The sequence below is a fragment of the Aquarana catesbeiana genome, linkage group LG13 (assembly GCF_042186555.1).
Source record: "Aquarana catesbeiana isolate 2022-GZ linkage group LG13, ASM4218655v1, whole genome shotgun sequence".
Lineage (NCBI taxonomy): Eukaryota > Metazoa > Chordata > Amphibia > Anura > Ranidae > Aquarana > Aquarana catesbeiana.
This window is the reverse complement of record NC_133336.1, coordinates 203,150,023-203,173,880: the sequence shown is the minus strand read 5'-3', so window position 1 is coordinate 203,173,880 and position 23,858 is coordinate 203,150,023. Positions and strand designations below refer to the sequence as shown.

The window sequence follows — 23,858 nt, the reverse complement described above, 5'->3', positions numbered from 1 at the left end:
ACCGGGCGATGTTGAGATAAGGCATGCCAGATAAGGTCAAATTTACCCACTGCCTTCCTGCGACTATATGCCAGGCGTTCTCTAAGAAGTAAGGAGTTAACATAGCTAATTCATTGTTTTCCTGTGGGGACCATAGAGGCCATCCAATATCTTGCAATAAGTTTTCTAGCTAGATACAGCAACCTAATAATCATGTAATACATTCCTTTCTAATACATTTCTACATCAATGGCCCCTAGTAAATACACCAGGGGGTTTAATGGAATTGGTGTCTGAGCTAATCAAGCGATACACTGGGATACCTCGGCCCAATACCAATGGAGTTTCAGGCATCTCCAGAGTAGATAAATAAAGTCCCCCAATAATAGCGACCCCGAGGTCTATAGGGGGATGTGATCCTGTGGAGCCGAGCAGTGCCGGGTCAGGAGGGGACATCCGCTGAGGGACAGCTGGGTACAGGGAAGTGGAGTAGCCGAGGCTGTGCGGGTGAGCTGGGCCCAGGCCCGACCTCCATTACCATAGAGAGGAGGAGGAGTAGGAGTTGGTGTGGAATGAGAAGAGGCCTACAGACACCATGGACTCAGACCTCAGCCCACAAGACCGGAAGGACTTGGACAAGTTTGTCAAATTTTTTGCCTTGAAGTTTAACTTGGCAATCAAGGACATCCCTGAGGTTACAGAGGAAGCCAAGAAAGGTCAGCTGGTCAGCTGCCTGCAGTTGGATGCTCCATGTGTGTCGAAAATTTCTTTAAAGACCCCAGAGGGTGATTCCATGGAACTTGAAGTGTGGTGTCTGGAAATGAATGAAAAATGTGACTGGGAGATAAAGGTCTCCTATACTGTGTATAACCAGCTGTCGCTGCTACTGAAATCCCTACTGGCAGTCACCAGGGTAACGCCGGCCTACAGGTTGTTCAGGAAGCAGGGGCATGAATATGTCATTCTCTACAGGATATATTTTGGAAATGTTAAGCTTTTGGGTCTTAAAGAAGGTTTCCATGTGGTATGTGTTGGAACAGTGGGGACCCCTATAGGGACACTTACCCTGACCTGTGCCTACAGAACTAATCTGGCTTTTATGTCTACTCGGCAGTTTGAGAGGACTCAGCCCATCATGGGGATTATTATTGATCACTTTGTTGACCGACCTTTCCCCAGCACCTCACACATGCATCCCTGCAACTACAGGGCGTCTGAGGAGTAGGGCACCATATATCCATCTGTGGAGGATTCCCAGGATGTCTGTGCCACGTCTTTTTCTACGTCCCCACCATCGCAGATGATGGTACCAGGAAAAGAGGGTGGATTACCCAACATCTCTGCCCAGCCTGCGCATGGTACTCAAGCTGAATGTGATTGGGTTCTCCTGACCTCACCATCTAATGTAACAGGCACCACTTCCAGCAGCGAAGAAGCTGACACACCGTCAGGAAGCAACATTGCTGGATGAAGCGGCTCACCAAACAAGACCCCTCACATCCTCTTCACATGCAAAGTAGGGGCCTTTGTGGACAAGTCCTCCCCGCAGGTCACCTATGCCAGCACCAATATTCCTTTTGCTGTGTTTGCAGACAAGCTTGCTGAACTTGAGGAGCATGACCCCATGGTGATGTGTCCTGACAGTCCCGAGAAGGTGTCACCAGATGCTCGAAGCTTGCAGAGTTCCTGCTCCAGCAGTGAGGTATCTCAGGATGACTTTGTGATGGTGGACTTTCGACCAGCCTTCTCCAAATATGACCTGCAACTGAGTAGACTCTCCATAGACATCGCTGTGCAGTCAATGGCAGAAGATCTGGATTCCTTGCTAGAGAAGTTGGCTATGCATGAAAAGAACACGGAAGAGTTTGATGCTTTTGTTGAATCTTTACAGTAAGATGAAGGACCCTGACCTTGGGAGGTGATTCTGGATGATCTTCCATTGCCTGACCCCTCTGCTAAACTCAAACACTTCCCTGTTGTGCCTTGTCCTTTAATTTATTAAGGAGCACCTTCCAGTCTTCTATAGGGGCATCCTTGCAGCCTGGCTGCTGACTTTAAGTTTTGAGCAGTGAAACATAGCAAAGCTTTTTACAGCTTGCCTTTTATGCTGAAAACAGACTATTCCTAAAACAAGGGTACAAGAGCCAGGTCCAAGAGTTTTACTGCTGGATATGGAGGCTAGATGAAAGCCAGAAGATGGAGAGCTGTATGGTGTACCAGCCCTTAGTGATCAGAAAAGCACCTCTTATATCTGTGCAGTCTATTTGTTGTAAATATAACGTCACAGACTGCCCCGCACCTTACATGTCCTACATGCATATGTACCATCCGCATTACGGTAGCACTACAACTGTCCCTCCTCCATCCCTTCTCATTTGTTCTTTTCTCAGTGTAGTGCCCCCCTGAGTATACTGGGAACAAAGAGACACCTCCAGATACCGGGAGCGGGCTTACATTCACCCCAGGGCTGAGTCCATGGCAATAATGGGAAGTGAGAACAAATACAGGCGCCAGTCACTTTAGTATTTTTCAATGCTTTAATTAAAAACTTGAAAGAAGTAGTAGTAAAGAGGTTGAGGGGAGGTTGCAGATACCTTTTTTGTAGCAGATCACTTACAGACTCTTCAGAATAGAGGACAAAACACAGTTTTCTCTCTATAAATCTTGTATTGCTGAGTAGGTCTCTGCTACAGACCTAACAAACTGTACAATGTCTGGATAATCCTCTCTCACAGGACTTAGCAGCCAGCAGATACCTGGATAACTCTGTCTCACAAACTTAGCAGCCAGGAATGTATTACCTTGATTGAACTGTAGAACAGCATCACAGTACCAGAACCTTTAAGCCATCCGGTGATACTGTAAGGGTAGGTTAGAGATAGAACAGCTTCTTCACAGTACCAGAACCTTTAAGCCATCCTGGCAGTACTGTAAGGGTAGTTGGAATATAGAACAGCTTCTTCACAGTACCAGAACCTTTAAGCCATACCGGCAGTACTGTGAGAGTAGGTTAGAGATAGGTGTGTCCTCCAAGTAAGTCACCAGGCCCTTCTGAGAGACCAGCCTTCATCCTGGCTCTCTCCAGCAAGGGTCCTCCCCTGGATCTCCTCAGCTTGGCTCGGCTTCCTCCACCCAGGCAAGGCAGCCTAAGGACCACCTCTGCGGTAGTAGGCCCCAGACAGGCTTCTGGGCCTACTTGCACAGCTGCAGTAATGCAGCCCTCCAGCCTGGAGGGCCACAAGGTAAGAACTGATCCCTAGCACATGGCATCTGTCCCATAAATACTCTCCCCCAGAAAGCACAGCAGCAAGAACCTCCCACTGGGCTGTTTCTGAAAGACGAATATTCATTAAAGTTTTACTAAGTTGTTATTCACACACTGTTCCATGGTACCAGTGACACCTACTGGCAACAATGGGAAACTGCACAACCAAGTAAATTCCAGAACAGATCCAGTAAACTATATACATTAAATGGTTACAGCTCAGCCAAAAACTAAATTTACCTACGATCACCTGATCAAAAAGGAGCAGGGTGCTACATACTCCCCCCACTAAAATAGGCGCTGTCCTCAGCGTCTGTAAGAACAAAAATGACTCTCAAGCCTGAAAGTAGGTATCTGAACCAAAAACTTGGATGGGAGAAAAGAAAGACAGTAAAGAAGAATGTTACAGTTTCAAACATTAACCGCTTGCCGACCGCCTCATAACAATATACGTTGGCAGAAGGGTGCGTACAGGCAGAATCATGTACCTGTACGTTGCCCTTTAAGAGGCGGCCAGCGTGCGCATGTGTGCTGAGGGTGTCGCGGGTCCCATGGACTCGATCGATGCGGGGATACTCGCGATCACCTCCCGTTCTGCCTAGTGACAGTGTCACTCGATCTCTGCTCCCTGTCATCGGAGCAGCGATCAATGAACTATCACACATAGCCCATCCCCCCTACAGTTAGAAACACGCCCCTAGGAAACACTTAGCCCCTACACTGCCACCTAGTGGTTAACCCCTTCACTGCCAGTGACATTTTTACAGTAATCAATGCAATTTTTTAGCATTGATCGCTGTATTAATGCCAATGGTCCCAAAAATGTGTCAAAAATGTCCGATGTGTCCGCCATAATGTTGCAGTCATGATAAAAATCGCTGATCACCACCATTTAAAAAAAAATTATTAATAAAAATGCCATAAAACTATCCCCTATTTTGTAAACGCTATAACTTTTGTGCAAACCGATCAATAATCGCTTATTGCGATTTTTTTTACCAAAAATATATAGAAGAATACGTATTGGCCTAAACTGAGGGAAAAAATTGTTTTTTTATATATTTTTGGGGGATATTTATTATAGAAAAAAGTAAAAAATATTGTGTTTTTTTCAAAATTGTCGCTCTATTTTTGTTTATCGTGCAAAAAATAAAAACCGCAGGGGTGATCAAATACCACCAAAAGAAAGCTTTATTTGTGCAAAAAAAAGGACATCAATTTTGTTTGGAAGCCACGTTGCATGACCGCGCAATTGTCAGTTAAAGCAATGCAGTGCCGAATCGCAAAAAGTGCTCTGGTCAGGAAGGGGGTAAATTCTTCCGGGGCTGAGGTGGTTAATCAACAACATATTCACATTAGTCATGTTACAGGAACCTCACTATCTATCTAACTGCCACACAACTAACAGTTTGATAGATCTAGTTTTACCTGAAAAAGAACAAAGTTATACACACAGATAAATACATCAGCATCACTAATCAATTGGGAGCAAAGCCTCACTCCCAAGAGAATGAAACTTTCCTACACACATTTTTAAATGCAAAGTAAACTAAATGTAACTTAAAAGTCCACCCCTATCTATAAGTAGCTTCCACCATCTAGTACCCAGTAATCAGTATGGCAAAAGTCCTTGATAGCAGAGTCTTGACATTACTGTACACAGTAGAGAATCTTGACCACGAAGTTCTCTAAACCTATGACTATCTGGCTATGTACCCCATAGTCCATTCAGAGCAACAAACTTCTCTCATTCTCTTTCAAAAACTGAACTCTTCTTCTGTAGTTTAAACAGGAACCAACTGTTGCTTTATAGCAGAGAATTACATTTTCAGTGTGAACTATGACAGTCCCTTTAAACAGTTACCAATAGAAATGAGGATCTGGCAAGGTAGCTGGTTTCCCTTGGTTATCCATAGTAGTGACAAAGTAAACAACATTTTCTTTTCCAGGTCTGCAGATGACCACTTTGTCAGAGTAGATATGCCGGCCATAGTTCCATTGAAGCATGCATCCATCACAATGCTCATCCATGACAGACGAATAGCCAGCTTTTCTGAAAGGCTTTGGTACAGATAGGTAGTCCCAGATAGCATCACTGCACCATTCCTCTCACTTTAATTCAATTTCCTGCATTGTCTCTGCAGAAACATATGGAAATTCCAAACCATATTCTGTGGCAACTCTTTTGTTAAGCACTCTTTGCAAGCGAGCAAGCTTTGATAAAGCTCTGGTACATCCCAATCCAGGAAGCACACATGGATTCAAAGATTTCTGCACCATAGCTTTAGCAGACAACTGTAGTGTAACGGTCACAGCCAAATAATCAGACCAGTGGTGATGTGCAATCTCTACTTTACTTAACAGTGAACTTCAACATAAATTGTACCAGAAATCATGCAAAACTGGGTATACAGTACAGAACATTAATATGAACCGTAATGGAAAAGGATATAACAATTACACTGCTGTTCAACTAATGTCCACAAGGTGGCAGCAGCGTGTTCTGAGTCCAACCTACAGATAGAAATGAAAGCTTAAGAATCTCATGTGTCCCAAAATAGTAATCGTTCGTTCCACAGACTGTGAGCTGAGTGGACCTCCTGCTGACACAAACTTCACGCTGGCACTGCTTTCTACTTGCTTCGGTCAGGGGGTTCTGGTGGCTGGAGATAGGGCCAACTCACTTCATGGACAGCTTCCACCAATGGACTGTAACAGAGTCCTCCCCGGTGACTGGGGCTTGGAAAGATACTGTGTTCTCACTGCTGGTGGCCCGCACACCAGACTTAACAGGGGAGGACCCAGCACCTGGGAACAACTCACTTGCCCAATCACTGCTGTCCCATCAGGCAGGATCTCTCTGAGCACAGGAAGCTGGGTGGAGCTGATTTTTTTATCCCCCGGGCATGTCCAGGAGCTCAGAGGATTGTGGGGAGTTGAGTTAAAGGGACCTGCACCAGAATCTGGACAAAGGGGCATTCCACTACACTCCACCCCGCTTGAACTTGCGATTCCAGGCAAGTTTACCGACCAGACAAAGTCCTCCTGTGCAAAACGTTCAGGTTTTTTCCCAAAGTTGTGTCTCTGAGAGCATCTCAAGGGTTGAGGTTCAGGATCCCCTTCAGGAGCAGGCAAAGGTACATCTTCACTTTCAGGCATCTCAGTGGACAGTGGTCAGAGGGCTCCACAGCAGGAGTAGGAATCCGAGCTGGGCAATCATTGGGCTGCCTGACATTGTCTGTATCTGTAATCTCTCTTTGGAGATTTGGAGGCAGCAGTGAAGGGACAGGGAGTAGCCACCACTGATTCTCTGCTGGGACTGCTACGGGTGGCTCGGAAACCTGTTCCTCTGGCTCTCTAGATAAGCTTTCAGGCACCTCTACGTAATTTCTAATAGGTTTGAGGAGCCGGCGGTGTAGCCGCCTCAGCCTGTCTTGTGTATTTTCCTTCTGGACGTCATACCCTGTTTCCCCGAAAATAAGACCTAGCGTGATTGTCGGTGATGGCTGCAATATAAGCCCTACCCCCCCAAAAAAGCCGTAGTTAAAGTCCTTGTAGGTCTTCTTTTCAGGGTAGGGCTTATTTTCGGGGAAACAGGGTAGGGCTTATTTGGAGGGTAGGGCTTATATTGCAGCCATCACCGACAACCACGCTAGGTCTTATTTTCGGGGAAACAGGGTAGACTGGCACTCCTGGAATTGGTTGCTGTACCACAACTCTAGGCACTTCCTCCCATGGAGTTTGTAGCTTGCCCTGCTGATGTGCACCTTTGAGTATGATCAAGACCCTGTCTCCCGGCTTCAGGTGATAGACCTCCGTTCCTGACTCTTCTTGTTCCACCCAAGTTCGCTCCTTTACAAACTGTTGGACTTCTGACAGGCGTCGCCTCCACTCTCAAATCCAGGTTGCTGGAGTATACTCCAGTTATTCATTGGGGACAACACCCCATAGATCTGTGGGTCCCCCAAGAGTACGGCCAAACATCACGTGGTAAGGAGAACAAGCTGTCGCTGAGTGCACAGTATACTTCCAAACCACTTCGGACAAGTAATGGGTTCATCTGGTTCGTTTCTCACGGGTCAGCCCTCTCAACAGTTGTATCAGGGTACGATTAAACCTCTTGCAGGCTCCGTTACCCTGTGGGTGATATGGGGTCGTATGCGTCTTCTTGACACCTAAGGAGCGACACCACTCCTGGAAGAACTCACTTTCAAAGCAGGGCCCTTGATCTGAATGTATCTTCTGAGGGCAACCATAAGAGAGACAGAAGTGCTTCCACACTGCTTGAGCTGCAGTCCTTGCAGTCTGGTCACTAGTTGGTACAGCTACTGCAAACTTGGTAAAGTGGTCCACCATGACAAGGACATGGCGATGTCCATCTTCCGACATGTCAAGGGTGGGAAAGTCAACTGTCAATATTTCCAATGGGGCAGACATGTTCCAAGTCATGGGAGGCACCTGGACCTCAGCCCCCTTGGTCACAGAGCATACCGCACATTGCCGACATATCTGATCAATCAACTGAAACAGCCCCACACACATTGCTTGCCTTTTGAACTAGGCGAATGTCTTGTGGACACCCTAATGTCCTCCTTCCACATGGATCCTTTCTGCCACTGGTTGAGCTCTGGCCCGGGACAGTACGACCTGCCAGGTTACCGAAGAGTCATGGAGGAACATTATTCTGCGATACAATATGCCATTTCTCAAGAGGAGGTGTGACCGTTCGTTCAACAGTTTTTGTGTTTCTGGTAGCAGTTGTGATCTTTCACTTCTACTGGGCCAGCGCCGTAACTGCATTGCTTCTATGACTGGGGCAATCACAGGGTCATCCTTCTGCGTTTCTGCCCAGTTACAATCTTCCAATACCTGGATGAGGTCCACCCGTGGTCTACTCTTAGGTCTAGCCCCCCATTAAGGGTGGGATTTCTTCATCTTCGGCCTCTTCATCTGCATCTCACTGTGGTTGGGCTGAAGGGTACCGTGATAGGGTATCAGCCACGTGGTTCCCCTTTCCTGGGTGGTAATGCAGGGAAAAGTCAAACTTTGCCAGACGTTCTGCCCATCTTTGTTCCAGAGCGCCAAGTTTGGATGTCTGGAGATGTACTAAGGGGTTATTGACTGTCCAGACTTCGAACTTAGACCCTGTGACATACTCGGTGAAATGTTCTGTGACGGCCCACACCAGCACTAACAGTTCCAACTTGAAGGAGCTTTAGTTTGCAGGGTTTCTCTCGGTTGGATGAAGGCTGCGGCTGGGATAAGCAATAACCCGTTCCTTACCATCTTGCATTTGTGAGAGCACGGCCCCAGGCCCTGGTTACTGGCATCGGTTTGTAACCGAAAGGGAAGGGGTAATCAGCAAAGGCCAATACAGGGGCTGACACCAACCGTTGCTTTAAGAAGTCAAATGCCTCTTGCTGTTCCAGTCCCCATTCTACCCTCTTGTGACCTCCTTTCTGGTCTACTCCATGTAGTAACTTCTGTATTGGAGCAGCATGATGGGCGTAGTGCTTGATGATGCCCCGCTAACCCTAGGAAGGCTCTAACCTCAGTCACGGTTGATGGTGCCTTCCATTCTTGTATTACCTTGATTTTCTCTGGGTTGGGGAGCACACCCTGTTTTGAAATGACATGTCCCAAATATTCAATCTCACTTTTGAACAGGTGGCATTTTTTTGGCTTAAGCTTCAGCCCATACTGATGTAGCCGGGCTAGAACAGCATCTAGGTCGGCAAGGTGTTCCTCGAAGGTGGCAGAGAACACCACAATATCATCAAGATAAATCAAGATGCTATCCAGGTTCATATCCCCAAGACAATGCTCCATTGTCCTCTGGAAGGTAGCAGGTGTATTGTTCAGTTCGAAAGGCATTCTCTTGAACTGCCATAGTCCCATAGGGGTGATGAAAGCAGTTTTTGGTCGATTGGCTTTGTCCATAGGGATCTGCCAGCACCCACTGGCGAGATCAAGCGTGGAAAAGAACTTGGCTTTCCCTAGAGCTGTTAGGGACTCTTCAATCTGCAGCAGGGGATAGACGTCTGACAATATTCAACCGTCTATAATCTACACAGAAGCGGAGGGTGCCATCCTTTTTCCGCACTAATACAACGGGAGCTACCCATGGGCTCTTGCTGTCTTCAATTACGCCTTTTTGCATCATCTGTTCCAACATCTGCTTAACTTCCTGATAAAGGTGAGGGGGTATGCTTCTGTAGCGATCCCGGATGGGTGGATTTTCTCCTGTTGAGATCTCATGTTCAATTCCATTGCTACAGCCCAGGTCAAAATCCCACTGGGAAAACACCTCTGACCACTTATCCACCAGTTGCCTTACTGCTTCAATCTGGGTGGGTGTGAGTTCCTCAGTGGACAGCTGTAGAAGTGGAAGTATCTGTTCTCCTACCCATGCTGGGTCTGCTCCTGCTGAACATTTGGCAACATTCACTTTAGCTACATAACGTTGTCAGTGAAATGTCTGGAGCTCTATGTGGTCCACTTTGGGAGAAATCACACGTGAAGTCAGGGCCAGTTCCGCCACTGGTGTCCCTGGGGGCAAGTGAAGTGGGATCGTCTTGCTGTTCCGCATCCTAACTAGCATGGTGCCTTGACAAACTACTGTGAGAGTCCTAGCAACAAACGAGGTCATATCTGAGGGTAAGGGTTCCACTAGCACTGGGACGCCCTGCAGTCTATGGCATGATCCAACATTCATGGGAAGTACAAGTTCTCTGCAGGGAGGTATTACAATCTCTGTCCCAAAATGAACCCTCACAACACCAGCCTTTTCATTAATGTTTACCAGGTGTGTAGGCCACCATTTTAACAGCTCAGGCCTCAGCCCCTGGATGATATTCATGCCCAATATCACCTGCAGTTGACCTTTTCCGGATGCTCGTGTAACCACAACATCTTTTTGGCCAAGGTCCTGTCCCCACAGTTCTACTTTCATCCAGGTAATCCCGACAACTTCTATAGGAAGTTCCTTGGCAGCTGTCAGTGAGATCCAGGGGGTATCCTGAATCATTTTCTTCTTTGGGAAGTATCGCTGGAACAAGGGTTCTGGTAGAATGGTGACTTGGGACCCGTGTCGAAAAGAAATTCGACCTCTTGGCCATCGAAGTACCCATGTACCACAGGGCAATCGACCACCATGCCCTCCATGTGTGACGGGGGAGTCATTTTGCTAGGCCACCCCACTGCTTGACTCCTAGCGGCGGGACGCTCTGAGTTTAATGGCTCCCTCGGTATTCGATCAGGACAGTCCCTCAAGCGATGTCCCTTTTGTCGACAGCCCCAATATGGGGAGGGTGACCCCGTCTTGGTCATCTGCGGGGCTGTGATCGGTTTCTTCATGAAGGGGTTTGTTCCCTTGGCCCCCTTGGATTGTCTCGCTCACGTCTCAGCGTGGCAAGTTCTGTCTGGAGCTGGGCCATTCCTTCTGTCAGCTTGTGAATGGCCACCTCCCACGGAGCTGTGTGTCCAGTTTGTGGCGGTTTACATGGTTTATCACCTGTGCTGGCCATGAGGACGTCCGTACTAGCACGTCTGGGTTCTGAATATAGGATAGCTGCTTCCAGAATTTCGTGGAATTTTAAGTTTGGGTTACTTCTGTCCTTCTCTTGTAACTTTTCCCTGACTTTGTCAGACGGAAGCCCATCCACAAACTGATCCTTCAGCCACCCATCTGTATCACTCCAGCCAGCACGTCCTGCTCGCCTCCTCTCCTTGCGGCGGATCTCAGCTGCTATATCCTGCAGTTCCAGGGCATACTGCGAAATGGATTCTCCCACTTTCTGCCTTCTACTGATAAAGCAAGCTCTAAGATCCCTTAATGGAACCGTCTGGGTATACACTGCTTCTAAGCGGCTGATTATCTTGTCTAGGGAGTCCTGGTCCTCTGCTGGAAGGTGTAGGATCAACTTCCTTGCTTCCCCTTCAAGGGCACTAATAGCCAGGTCTGCCTGCTGTGCAGGTGGGACCCCATATGACCGGATCAAGCCCCGCAACCTCCTAATCCAATTATCTAAATCCTGATCTGGTCCTGTGTACTTAGGCAGCTGTTGTGGTAGCAATCCTGCCAGCAATAGAGAAGCTATGGCAGACTGTTTAACTCCCTCAGTGCCGCTGCTGACTGGCTCCGCCATTGTGCTGTTCTCCTCATCACTGTCTGACATGGCTGTATCCTGTTTGTGACGCCAAGGAAATTGTGCGAAACTGTTTATACAGTACAGAACATTAATATGAAACGTAAAGGAAAAAGATATAACAATTACACTGCCTTTCAACTAATGTCCACAAGGTGGCAGCAGTGTGTTCTGAGTCCAATCTACAGATAGAAATGAAAGCTTAAGAATCTAAAGTGTCCCAAAATAGTAATCGTTTGTTCCACAGACTGTGAGCTGAGTGGACTTCCTGCTGACACAAACTTCACGCTGGCACTGCTTTCTACTTGCTTCGGTCAGGGGGTTCTGGTGGCTGGAGATAGGGCCAACTCGCTTTATGGACACCAATGGACTGTAACAGAGTCTTCTCCAGTGACTGGGGCCTGGAAAGATACTGCGTGCTCTTGGGCTCACTGCTGGTGGCACAAGACCTAACAGGGGAGGACCCAGCACCTGGGAACAGCTCACTTGCCCAGTCACTGCTGTCCCATCAGGCAGGATCTCTCTGAGCACAGGAAGCTGGGTGGAGCTGACTTTTATATCCCCCCGGCGTGTCCAGGATCTCAGAGGATTGTGGGGAGTTGAGGTAAAGGGACCTGCACCAGAATTTGGACAAAGGGGCATCCCACTACACAACTTTTTAGGTTTTTCTGAACTGATGACTTTAGGCAGAGGCTCACTAGTAACACTTGGCGTTTCCACACTAGTTGATGTCTCCAAAGTACAAAGCTACCCAATCAGGGAAAGTGAAGGCAGAAGCAACATCCTCACTATTAGCCCATAACAGTTCTTGTGACATAGATTCAAACAGTTCATCATCGCCAGATACATCAGATAAGGAATCCAACTCAGAATCCCTTAATTCTTCAGCAGGCACATATTTACACATTGACCCCACTGAAATATTTGTCCCAGATTTCTCACCAGTTCCTGACATGGATTTTCCAGGAGTGACGCCTTCCTTGGGCCCTGGTCTGGGTGGTCTCTGGGGTAGGCCTTGACCACGGCTGTGGGACGCCTTTACATAGCCCACCTTCTTCTGTACAGGTATAGTGGGCACAGTAGCAATGGCGATGTTTGCTGATGGCACTTCAGAAACAGTAGCAGCGACATCATCAAATGGAACACTCACAGCAGCAGGCGCGGTGAGTGTAGGTTTTCCTGCAGGAGTAACAGCAACAGACGCCACTGTAGCAACACCGGTGGCGGCATGGTAGGTTGTTCTACAGCAAACAGGTACTCCCCGCAGTGCAGACAGTGAACAAAAGGACAAAGGTGTACAGACAGAGTCCTTCACACTTGTGGCATAACATACCCAGCGCTTCATGGTCCCCGATGGTATACAGCACAAACTGACCATGTGGCTTCAGGCGGATGCCGTTTCCATGATCAGGGTTCCGGACAGCATAGTACTTGCAGCGATGCTGGTAGGAAACATCTTGGATCCCACTGCAGTTTGCACAACAGAAAATTCAGCCATAACTGGGCTCTGATCTTCCCTGCAGTAACAGCAAACTTTCTCTCTCTTCAGCGCCAGACACACACACAGCGTCTCACGCAGCAGCAAGCAAGTATAGCTCCTCCCACTTGCTCCTCTGATCACATAGCTCCTGGGCTTTTACTTCTCCACCCGCAGCCTACGCATTCAGAAATTTTATCTTGCAGTTTAACCCCTCTTTTCCTGGAGAAAGTGACAAAGTCCAGGAACCCCTCTTCAGCAAAGACTCTCTGGTTCTTCCCCAGTGAATAGTGCAGCACTTTGGAAACAGTCTCAAGGGCTTTACTTGCAGAAAACAGTTCACAATCCCTACGGAGCCATGACAAAATTTACATTGCAATAGGTTGCTAGGGACAACGGCAAACATATTCCGCCAGGCTGCACTTTGGGCGCCAAAATGTGGCGCCCCCTGAGTATACTGGGAACAAAGAGACACCTCCAGATATCAGGAGCGGGCTTACATTTACCCCAGGGCTGAGTCCATGGCAATAATGGGAAGTGAGAACAAATACAGGTGCCAGTCACTTTAGTATTTTTCAATGCTTTAATGAAAAACTTGAAAGAAGTAGTAGTAAAGAGGTTGAGGGGAGGTTGCAGATACCTTTTTGTAGCAGATCACTTACAGACTCTTCAGAATAGAGGACAAAACACAGTTTTCTCTCTGTAAATCTTGTATTGCTGAGTAGGTCTCTGCCACAGACCTAACAAACAGTACATTGTATGGATAAGCCTCTCTCACAGGACTTAGCAGCCAGCGGATATCTGGATAAGTCTCTCTCACAAACTTAGCAACCAGGAATGTATTACCTTGATTGAATTGTAGAACAGCATCACAGTACCAGAACCTTTAAGCCATCCTGCGATACTGTAAGGGTAGGTTAGAGATAGAACAGCTTCTTCACAGTACCAGAACCTTTAAGCCATCCCGGCAGTACTGTGAGAGTAGGTTAGAGATAGGTGTGTCCTCCAATTAAGTCACCAGGCCCTTCTGAGAGACCAGCCTTCATCCTGGCTCTCTCCAGCAAGGGTCCTCCCCTGGATCTCCTCAGCTTGGCTCGGCTTCCTCCACCCAGGCAAGGCAGCCTAAGGACCACCTCTGCAGTAGTAGGCCCCAGACAGGCTTCTGGACCTACTTGCACAGTCGCAGTAATGCAGCCCTCCAGCCTGGAGGGCCACAAGGTAAGAACTGATCCCTAGCACATGGCATCTGTCCCATAAATACTCTCCCCCAGAAAGCACAGCAGCAAGAACCTCCAACTGGGCTGTTTCTGAAAGAAGAATATTCATTAAAGTTTTACTAAGTTGTTATTCACACACTGTTCCATGGTACCAGTGACACCTACTGGCAACAGTGGGAAACTGCACAACCAAGTAAATTCCAGAACAAATCCAGTAAACTATATACATTAAATGGTTACAGCTCAGCCAAAAACTAAATTTACCTACGATCACCTGATCAAAAAGGAGCAGGGTGCTACATCAGGAATACCAGAAAAAAAAGTTTGTTTCCCCCTCCAATGCTCACAAAATGAAGCATATCCACACATGTTAATGCCAATGCTTTCTTCTCTGTGTGTCTCTGATGAAGGCAGGTCATGATGATGCAATTTTCTTTTCTGCAACCAGGGTTTGCAAAATTGCTTGATCTCCCCATCAACACAGTCAGTGTTGATGGGGGAATCCCTCCTAAGGAGCCATTGTGTTCTCCCGGTGGGGAGGGAGCCGTTCCTGCTGAGAGAATACAGTGAATTTTGCTATCAGCTGACAATAATCGTCTGTACAAATACGACATACTGGTTGTACCCAAGTCAACTGATGAATCTACTTGGGTACAGTCAGCCTGCTCATAGATGGTGTGAATCTCGGTCAGTTTAGCATGGACTGGCCGAGATTTGAATCAAAATATAGGGAATGGTGCTGTGTTGAAACAAAAAGTGTAAACTATAAAATATTACTAAATTTTAGAAGTGACAGGTGTTCTAGTGTGTGATGCGATCCCTTCTTAAAATTAAAAAAGTGCAAGATGTAAACAGCCAAAAAATCAATATATATTATAAAGTGATCAATTCCTAATTAGTAGCAGAGGAATTTATCAGCTGTATATGCAAACAATAACAATCTCATCTAATAAGCAAACTCAGACCTTATATTATCAACATTATAGAGCATGTGTTGAAAATGACTTATATAAATCCACTGATTAAAAATATAAAGTGACAAGTGCCAAATTGTGCTATATATAAAAAAGGTGGTTATCAAACCTGTGACGGGAGGGCCCGTGGAACTCAGAATCCCTTGGAAAGTAGGGGATGTCCTTCTTTAGCAAAATGTTCCAGATCAGGTTTGAGCTCTGAGACCCCTGCAAGACCAAGCATAACCTCTCTATATTCTCGCAGGTCCTCAAGGTCAGGCTCCCCTTCATCTCCAAACATAAAATGATCTGTAAGGCTCTCCCACAGCAATCCAGGGCCTCCAAAGTCATATTCCTCTGGAGAGCATTCTGTTGTCTCCCCTAAATATCCCTCCTCTGCGTGCCATTGCAGAGCCCGATAATGATTGTCCAGCTCTATCTCCTGCTGGACCAGCCTGTCCAACTCATCCACCCTTTGCTCCTGGGGCCGCTCTCACAGGAATGCCATCCACAATGCCCGTTGGTCACTGGCCCGTTGCTCTTGGATTGGAAAGCACTTGCCCTGTTTTATACCAGCGAGCTGGAGGGCTCCAATCCAGAGCTCCACCTGAATTTGCTGCCTAAGCTCCAGGTATTCATCCTCAGACACAGTCCTGGTGTATGTTGAAAGGATGATCCGCAGCAGCCCCGGGAACTCTGATGCCAGGTCCATATCTCCACTGGGGTGACTGGAGTCTGCTATCCTGATCTTGGATCCAGGTGGAGGTTTAGATTTCCCAGACTGCAGGAAGCTTTCCCGCTGCTTGCCACCAATGTCACGGAACGTCCCACACTCCGCTTGAGTGCTTCCGTCAGTATACCGCTTCCTAAGTTCTGGAACACTAGTCCAATGTATCTGGCTATAGGAACCCCCAAGAACTAGACAACACCAGTCTTGGAGTACATCAGAATTAACACTTTATTTGAGACTCACAGACTCACTGTCCCTTGCTATGATACAGGTCCCAGCTGGACATCCACTTTAGTGTGTTAAAATAAAAATAAAAAGTTCCACATAGCGTGACTCTGTTTATAAATATTAATTTATTTGTGTTAAACAGTCCAACACTACGACTGAATCCACACTGACAAGTAAAAATGCTTAAAAATGGCATATTAAAAGAGGAGAAGGAACTCGCAGGCTCATGAACTCTCCACACGATCCGAGGATGCAGCACTACTATGAACCGCCGCTTGCGTTCCACCGGTCGGCTTTCCGGAACCACAATACACGGAAGTGATGTTGTGCGTGCCAAGATAGTCCCGCCTTACGCGTTTCATCATACGGACGTCATCGGAGGCGCTGCCATCTTGGCACTCCCAACGTCTTATATCCAGGCTGTAGTTATCGCTGCGGCCAATCACCTCCCAGACGCTAAATTCACATCTAGCGGTATAAATTAGCAACTCGGTTGCTGGGTAGAATTGGGCCTAGACCACTTAATACAACGAGGGATAACACCATAGGGGCATATCCATTCCCCATATGCGCCCTCTAATGGTATAAGCAAAAAATGTTTTCATGCAGCAGCAGCGATCACAAACTCCCTACAATCCAGCCATTGTCTAATAAGCTTTATACAGAAATTGATATTATCCAGTCTTATTCCAAATACAATAGAAAAGGCTGTCCAAACCATTCCATATACCAGTGTGTATTACAATATTCCCAAGAGATGCAAATTTGACAGGAATAAATAAATTAAATGAAAATAAATTTTAAAGAATATATATGTAAAAAAGAAAAAGAAAAATAGCAATACAAATATTAATGAAAATATATATAGAAAAACTGTATTAAAAATCTTTTTATTATTATAAAAATTAGAAAATAGGAATGAAAATAAAAATAAAGATAAACCTGAAGTAAGTGGTAAGTAGGCAAGTGAAAATGTATGAGCGGAGGGTATATGGTTAAGGAAACTTTAAATTATTAATATATAAATAGACATGTAAAACTATATGAGCGAAGTATAATCGAGGATTGATATAGGGCTTAATTCTAATGTCTAGAACTCCTATATACTATGTTGAGGATGTCAATGAGGAGAGGGATAATGAAATTCTCTTTGTTATATAAAAGCTAATATATTGATTAAATACAATAAAAGAAAAGAGTGTATTTACTCAATATATTAGCTTTTATATAACAAAGAGAATTTCATTATCCCTCTCCTCATTGACATCCTCAACATAGTATATAGGAGTTCTAGACATTAGAATTAAGCCCTATATCAATCCTCGATTATCCTTCGCTCATATAGTTTTACATGTCTATTTATATATTAATAATTTAAAGTCTCCTTAACCATATACCCTCCGCTCATACATTTTCACTTGCCTACTTACCACTTACTTCAGGTTTATCTTTATTTTTATTTTCATTTCTATTTTTTAATTTTTATAATAATAAAAAGATTTTTTAATACAGTTTTTCTATATATATTTTCATTAATATTTTTATTGTTATTTTTCTTTTTCTTTTTTACATATACAGTCAGGTCCATAAATATTGGGACATGGACACAATTCTACTTTTTTTTTCTCTGTACACCACCACAATGGATTTGAAATGAAAGGAACAAGATGTGCTTTAACTGCAGACTTTCAGCTTTAATTTGAGGGTATTTACATCCAAATCAGGTGAACGGTGTAGGAATTACAACAGTTTGTATATGTGCCTCCCACTTTTTAAGGGACCAAAAGTAATGGGACAGATTAACAATCATCCATTAAACTTTCACTTTTTAATACTTGGCTGCAAATCCTTTGCAGCCAATTACAGCCTGAAGTCTGGAACGCATAGACATCACCAGACGTTGGGTTTCATCCCTGGTGATGCTCTGCCAGACCTCTACTGCAACTGTCTTCAGTTCCTGCTTGTTCTTGGGGCATTTTCCCTTCAGTTTTGTCTTCAACAAGTGAAATGCATGCTCAATCGGATTCAGGTCAGGTGATTGACTTGGCCATTGTATAACATTCCACTTCTTTCCCTTAAAAAACTCTTTGGTTGCTTTCGCAGTATGCTTCGGGTCATTGTCCATCTGCACTGTGAAGCGCCATCCAATGAGTTCTGAAGCATTTTGCTGAATATGAGCAGATAATATTGCCCGAAACACTTCAGAATCCATCCTGCTGCTTTTGTCAGCAGTCAAATCATCAATAAATACAAGAGAACCAGTTCCATTGGCAGCCATACATGCCCAAGCCATGACACTACCACCATCATGCTTCACTGATGAGGTGGTATGCTTTGGATCATGAGCAGTTCCTTTCCTTCTCCATACTCTTCTCTTCCCATCACTCTGGTACAAGTTGATCTTGGCCTCATCTGTCCATAGGATGTTGTTCCAGAACTGTGAAGGCTTTTTTAGATGTTGTTTGGCAAACTCTAATCTGGCCTTCCTGTTTTTGAGGCTCACCAATGGTTTACATCTTGTGGTGAACCCTCTGTATTCACTCTGGTGAAGTCTTCTCTTGATTGTTGACTTTGACACAAATACACCTACCTCCTGGAGAGTGTTCTTGATCTGACCAACTGTTGTGAAGGGTGTTTTCTTTACCAGGGAAAGAATTCTTCGGTCATCCACCACAGTTGTTTTCTGTGGTCTTCCGGGTCTTTTGGTGTTGCTGAGCTCACCGGTGCGTTCTTTCTTTTTAAGGATGTTCCAAACAGTTGATTTGGCCACACCTAATGTTTTTGCTATCTCTCTGACGGGTTTGTTTTGTTTTTTCAGCCTAATGATGGCTTGCTTCACTGATAGTGACAACTCTTTGGATCTCATATTGAGAGTTGACAGCAACAGATTCCAAATGCAAATAGCACACTTGAAATAAACTCTGGACATTTTATCTGCTCCTTGTAAATGGGATAATGAGGGAATAACACACACCTGGCCATGACACAGCTGAGCAGCCAATTGTTCCCATTACTTTTGGTCCCTTAAAAAGTGGGAGGCACATATACAAACTATTGTAATTCCTACACCGTTCACCTGTTTTGAATGTAAATACCCTCAAATTAAAGCTGAAAGTCTGCAGCTAAAGCACATCTTGTTTGTTTCATTTCAAATCCATTGTGGTGGTGTATAGATCCAAAAAGATTAGAATTGTGTCCATGTCCCAATATTTATGGACCTGACTGTATATTCTTTAAAATGTATTTTCATTTAATTTATTTATTCCTATCAAATTTGCATCTCTTGGGAATATTGTAATACACACTGGTATATGGAATGGTTTGGACAGCTATTTGCATTGTATTTGGAATAAGACTGGATAATATCAATTTCTGTATAAAGCTTATTAGACAATGGCTGGATTGTAGGGAGTTTGTGATCGCTGCTGCTGCATGAAAACATTTTTTTGCTTATACCATTAGAGGGCGCATATGGGGAATGGATATGCCCCTATGGTGTTAACCCTCGTTGTATTAATTGGTCTAGGCCCAATTCTACCCAGCAACCGAGTTGCTAATTTATACCGCTGGATGTGAATTTAGCATCCAGGAGGTGATTGGCCGCAGCGATAACTACAGCCTGGATTTAAGACGTTGGGAGTGCCAAGATGGAAGCACCTCCGATGACGTCCTTATGACGAAACGCGTAAGGCGGGACTATCTTGGCACGCACAACGTCACTTCCGTGTATCGTGGTTCCGGAAACCCGACCGGTGGAACGCAAGCGGTGGTTCATAGTAGCGCTGCGTCTCCAGATCGTGTGGAGAGTTCATGAGCCTGCGAGCTCCCTCTCCTCTTTTAATATACCATTTTAAGCATTTTTACTTGTCAGTGTGGATTCAGTCGTATTGTTGGACTGTTTAACAAAAATTAATTAATATTTATAAACAGAGTCACGCTATGTGGAACTTTTTATTTTACACACTAAAGTGGATGTCCAGCTGGGACCTGTATCATAGCAAGGGACAGTGAGTCCCCACCTCCTCCCTCCCTGCGAGCTGTGGATTTGGATTGGGCCACGTGGAAGGATACCGGTACCCTTAGAACCGCAGAGACTAACAGGATTAACATCATACGCTCATACCCCTGCAGGGGTAGAGTGCTCCGGTGAGTGCAATCACATTGGGGGGAGATTGCCTATGACTACTGCACGGCTCTTCACTATCAAAGGAAAATTTTTTTGGGAAACACGTTATATGATGTCTATGGGAATTTGTTGCACTGCACACTGCATTACTGTTATGAACATTTCTTACTAAATAGTACATGGGACTTTTGTTGATATACAGCTGAGGATTTATATATAAATGATGATTCACAATTTCTAATGTTTCTTGCACATTATTGCACAATGGTTTGATAACCACCTTTTTTATATATAGCACAATTTGGCACTTGTCACTTTATATTTTTAATCAGTGGATTTATATGTCATTTTCAACACATGCTCTATAATGTTGATAATATAAGGTCTGAGTTTGCTTATTAGATGAGATTGTTATTGTTTGCATATACAGCTGATAAATTCCTCTGCTACTAATTAGGAATTGATCACTTTATAATATATATTGATTTTTTGGCTGTTTATATATTGCACTTTTTTAATTTTAAGAAGGGATCACATCACGCACTAGAACACCTGTCACTTCTAAAATTTAGTAATATTTTATAGTTTACACTTTGTGTTTCAACACAGCGCCATTCCCTATATTTTTATTCTAACCCCTTTGGGGTAACACTGAGGTGTTCCCTACTCACATAGGGGGGCAGCAGTGGCTTAATAGTCTAAAGCGCGGATCCATTGATGGATTTAATATTTTGGCAGAGATTTGAACCATCTATGGCCAGTTTTAGTTTCACTTTGTAAACCTCAAATTGCACAGTAGAAGCACATTTGTTTTCCTTTTTTTTTGTTTTTTTTACTTTTTTTAGCTGCTTCCCCTTCTAGCAGTGATTTACAGCTTATACTGCGTCATGGGGCCTGCAGCTACAGAGGTCAGGGAGTTTTAAATGTAGAAAAATAATAGACAAAATAGGGTGTGCACAGTGTATTAATCTGATCTGTGCAGTCATCCCTATTTTTATTTTTTTTTAACGGTTCGATTAAAAAAAGTGAAAGCAGCACGTGATTTATGTTATTGTGAATTGAGCCTAGCTTGTAACGTCAAATGGGACAAGAGCAGATTCCAGCTGTTTTAGCTGTCATTTGCAAATCTGAATCTGATTGGTTTGTGAACGGGCACCGCGTACAGTTATAAGTTCCTCAACTTTGATAAATGTGATTCATTGTAGTAGCCTTGCTTCCCCCTAAAGGCTGACATTATAACTACAGCCCAGCAGTATCATCACACTACTCAATGCTGCCTGACTGCATTTGGCAGCACTAGTTCCTCTCTCCCTGATGCTTTATTCTTTTTGGCAGTTTAAACTTCCAATGCATATATTAAATACACTACATGTAATAACTAATAGTGATGAAACCATGATTGCTCAAAATGGTGACAGCAGAAAGCCTTCTCAGTTTGTATATGGATCTTAGGGAGCTGCCATGTACACTGTAGGGTAGAGAGATCTGCAGAAGTTAGGTTACCAGTCACACATCATTTAAGTGTTTTGTAGGACTCAGTGGGGGGTTTAATGCTGCTAACCCCCCATATACCAATCTCATACAGTGAGGGGAAATTCAGCACTGTTGTAATAAAAGAGATGTATTTCAGAACTGTATTATAAAATTAAATATACCGTATGTATTTACATTAATAAAGTCCCTCTGATGTATTTTGCATTTTGGGCATAAGGGGGGGTCTCTTCTTCCCCACCTATGTAATTGTACTGGTGTTCTATAGGCCCTATTTAGGATAAATAGTTGTGACAGTTTATGGGATGCAGATACAGATACAGCCGGTATAGATTCTAAAGCCATGTCCCATTGGTCCCAGTCTATATCCTCTACATCTTCCACCCACTTACTTCTACTTTTCAAGGAGGCATGGTCTTGGACCGAGGACAACATAGCTGTGTAGATCCTGGATATCAGTCCTCTCCAGGCCAATGCCCAGAGGACTTCCATCAAAAATGGCGATGATGATATTGTCAAGGAGCAGATTTTCTGTTGTGCCCGAAGGGCATGTCAGAGTTGGAGATATTTATAGAAGCCCTAGGGGTTAATTGGTATTCCTGACATAAAATTTTCATATGTTTTTAACACCTCCCCCTCATATAACTGTGGAAAGAACCAGATCCCTCTCTCCTTCCAGGGGGTAAACTCCTGCAGATCTCTAAGCTCTAGATATTTAGGGTTATTCCACACTGGGGTGAAGGGCAGTGGACCCTCTATCTTCAAAATCTTCTGACATTCCCTTCACACCTTCTAAGGAGGACACTAGTGGGGCGGAATGCGAAAGCTTGGTAGGTCCATATCCATATGGGAGGCCGCCTTCAGCAAAGAGTCAGGCACAGTCACCAAATTGATCAGTGGGTCATCCCCCGCCTCCTGTCTCCACCCTGCCAGCTGCTGAAGCTGTGAGGCTAGGAAATACATTTTAGGGTGAGGTACTGCTAGTCCCTCCTGTCCTTTCCATATTGCAGAGTGGTAAACTTATCCTGGCCACCTTCTTCTTCCAGATCAAATCTCGCATCATGGAGTCAATTCTATTAAACCATTTGTTCGAAATCCACATAGGTGATTTATGAAAAATGTACAAAAGCTGCGGGGCCCATACTATTTTTATTAAGTTCACCCGTCCCACCACTGATAGGCAGAAAGTAAAATGCTCCAGTTGGTGTAAGCTTCCCCTATCTAAACGTGGACCCAGGTTCAGCCGAAGGTATTCGACCGGATCTGGGGAGACCATCACTCCCAAGTATCTAAAGCTGTTTACTATGGCAATCTGCTCTGCTCCCGCCGGCAGAGGCTCCGTCATCGGGTCACTAGGCATTATGGTTGTTTTGGACCAGTTAGGGTGAAGCCAGAGAAGCCCCCAAATTCTGTTATTATCCCCATCACTGCTCGCAGAGAGGCAGCGGAGTCACCCAGATAAATGAGTGCATCATCCGCATATAAAGAAATTTTGTCCTCCAGCTGACCTCTGCAGAACCTGACCACCTCTGTCGCAGCGCGTATCAAGATGGCCAAAGGCTCCACTGCCAAAGCGAACACTAATGGGGACAAAGGGCACCCTTGCCGAGTGCCTCTGTGCAACTCAAATGGAGACGAGAGATTGTTTATGCAGAGCCTGGCTCTAGGTCTAAAATACAGCACCTTCACCCATGTGATAAACTGGTTCCCCAGTCCGAACCTTGCCAGAATTTCCAGAAGGTAGGGCCACTCCACACTGTGAAAAGCCTTTGCGGCCTCCAGCGATAGAATGGCCCTACCCCCCAGGATTATCCACCGGCACCTGTAGGTTCATATACAGCCGCCCAATGTTATCGGCCATAGAGCGAGTGGGGATAAAGCCTGACTGGTCACGATGGACCAGCCTGTCTATTACCCGAGAGAGTCTTGTGGCCGAACCTCTAGCCAGAAGCTTGATGTCAGCATTTAATAATGAGATCGGGCGATAGGAGTTTGGCAGAAGCTTATCCTTACCCGACTTGGGGAGTACTATAATTATTGCCTCCTGCATGCTATCAGGTAGGCAGCCCATCTCAGCAGCTTCAGTTAAGGCCTGTAACAGTGGAGGTAAAAGGACTTCACTATAGCGGGAGTACACCTCCGCTGGTAAGCCATCTGAACCAGGTGATTTATGGTGCGGGGCTCCTTCCAAAGCATCCGTCAGTTCTGTCAGAATGATTGGAGTATTTAGCACCTCCCTCTCAGC

The 23,858-nt window shown here is 45.1% G+C and overlaps 2 protein-coding genes and 1 pseudogene across 2 annotated transcripts in view; all 3 read left to right on the top strand.

Moving 5' to 3' along the window:
- The window catches only part of LOC141117699 (NACHT, LRR and PYD domains-containing protein 3-like), a 2,363,088-nt gene that overhangs the window by 242,921 nt on the left and 2,096,309 nt on the right, over nt 1-23,858 (top strand). The gene's annotated exons all lie outside the window — the stretch shown is intronic.
- The window catches only part of LOC141116654 (NACHT, LRR and PYD domains-containing protein 3-like), a 168,202-nt gene that overhangs the window by 121,049 nt on the left and 23,295 nt on the right, over nt 1-23,858 (top strand). The gene's annotated exons all lie outside the window — the stretch shown is intronic.
- Nucleotides 539-2,045, top strand: LOC141117701 (autophagy-related protein 13-like; annotated as a pseudogene).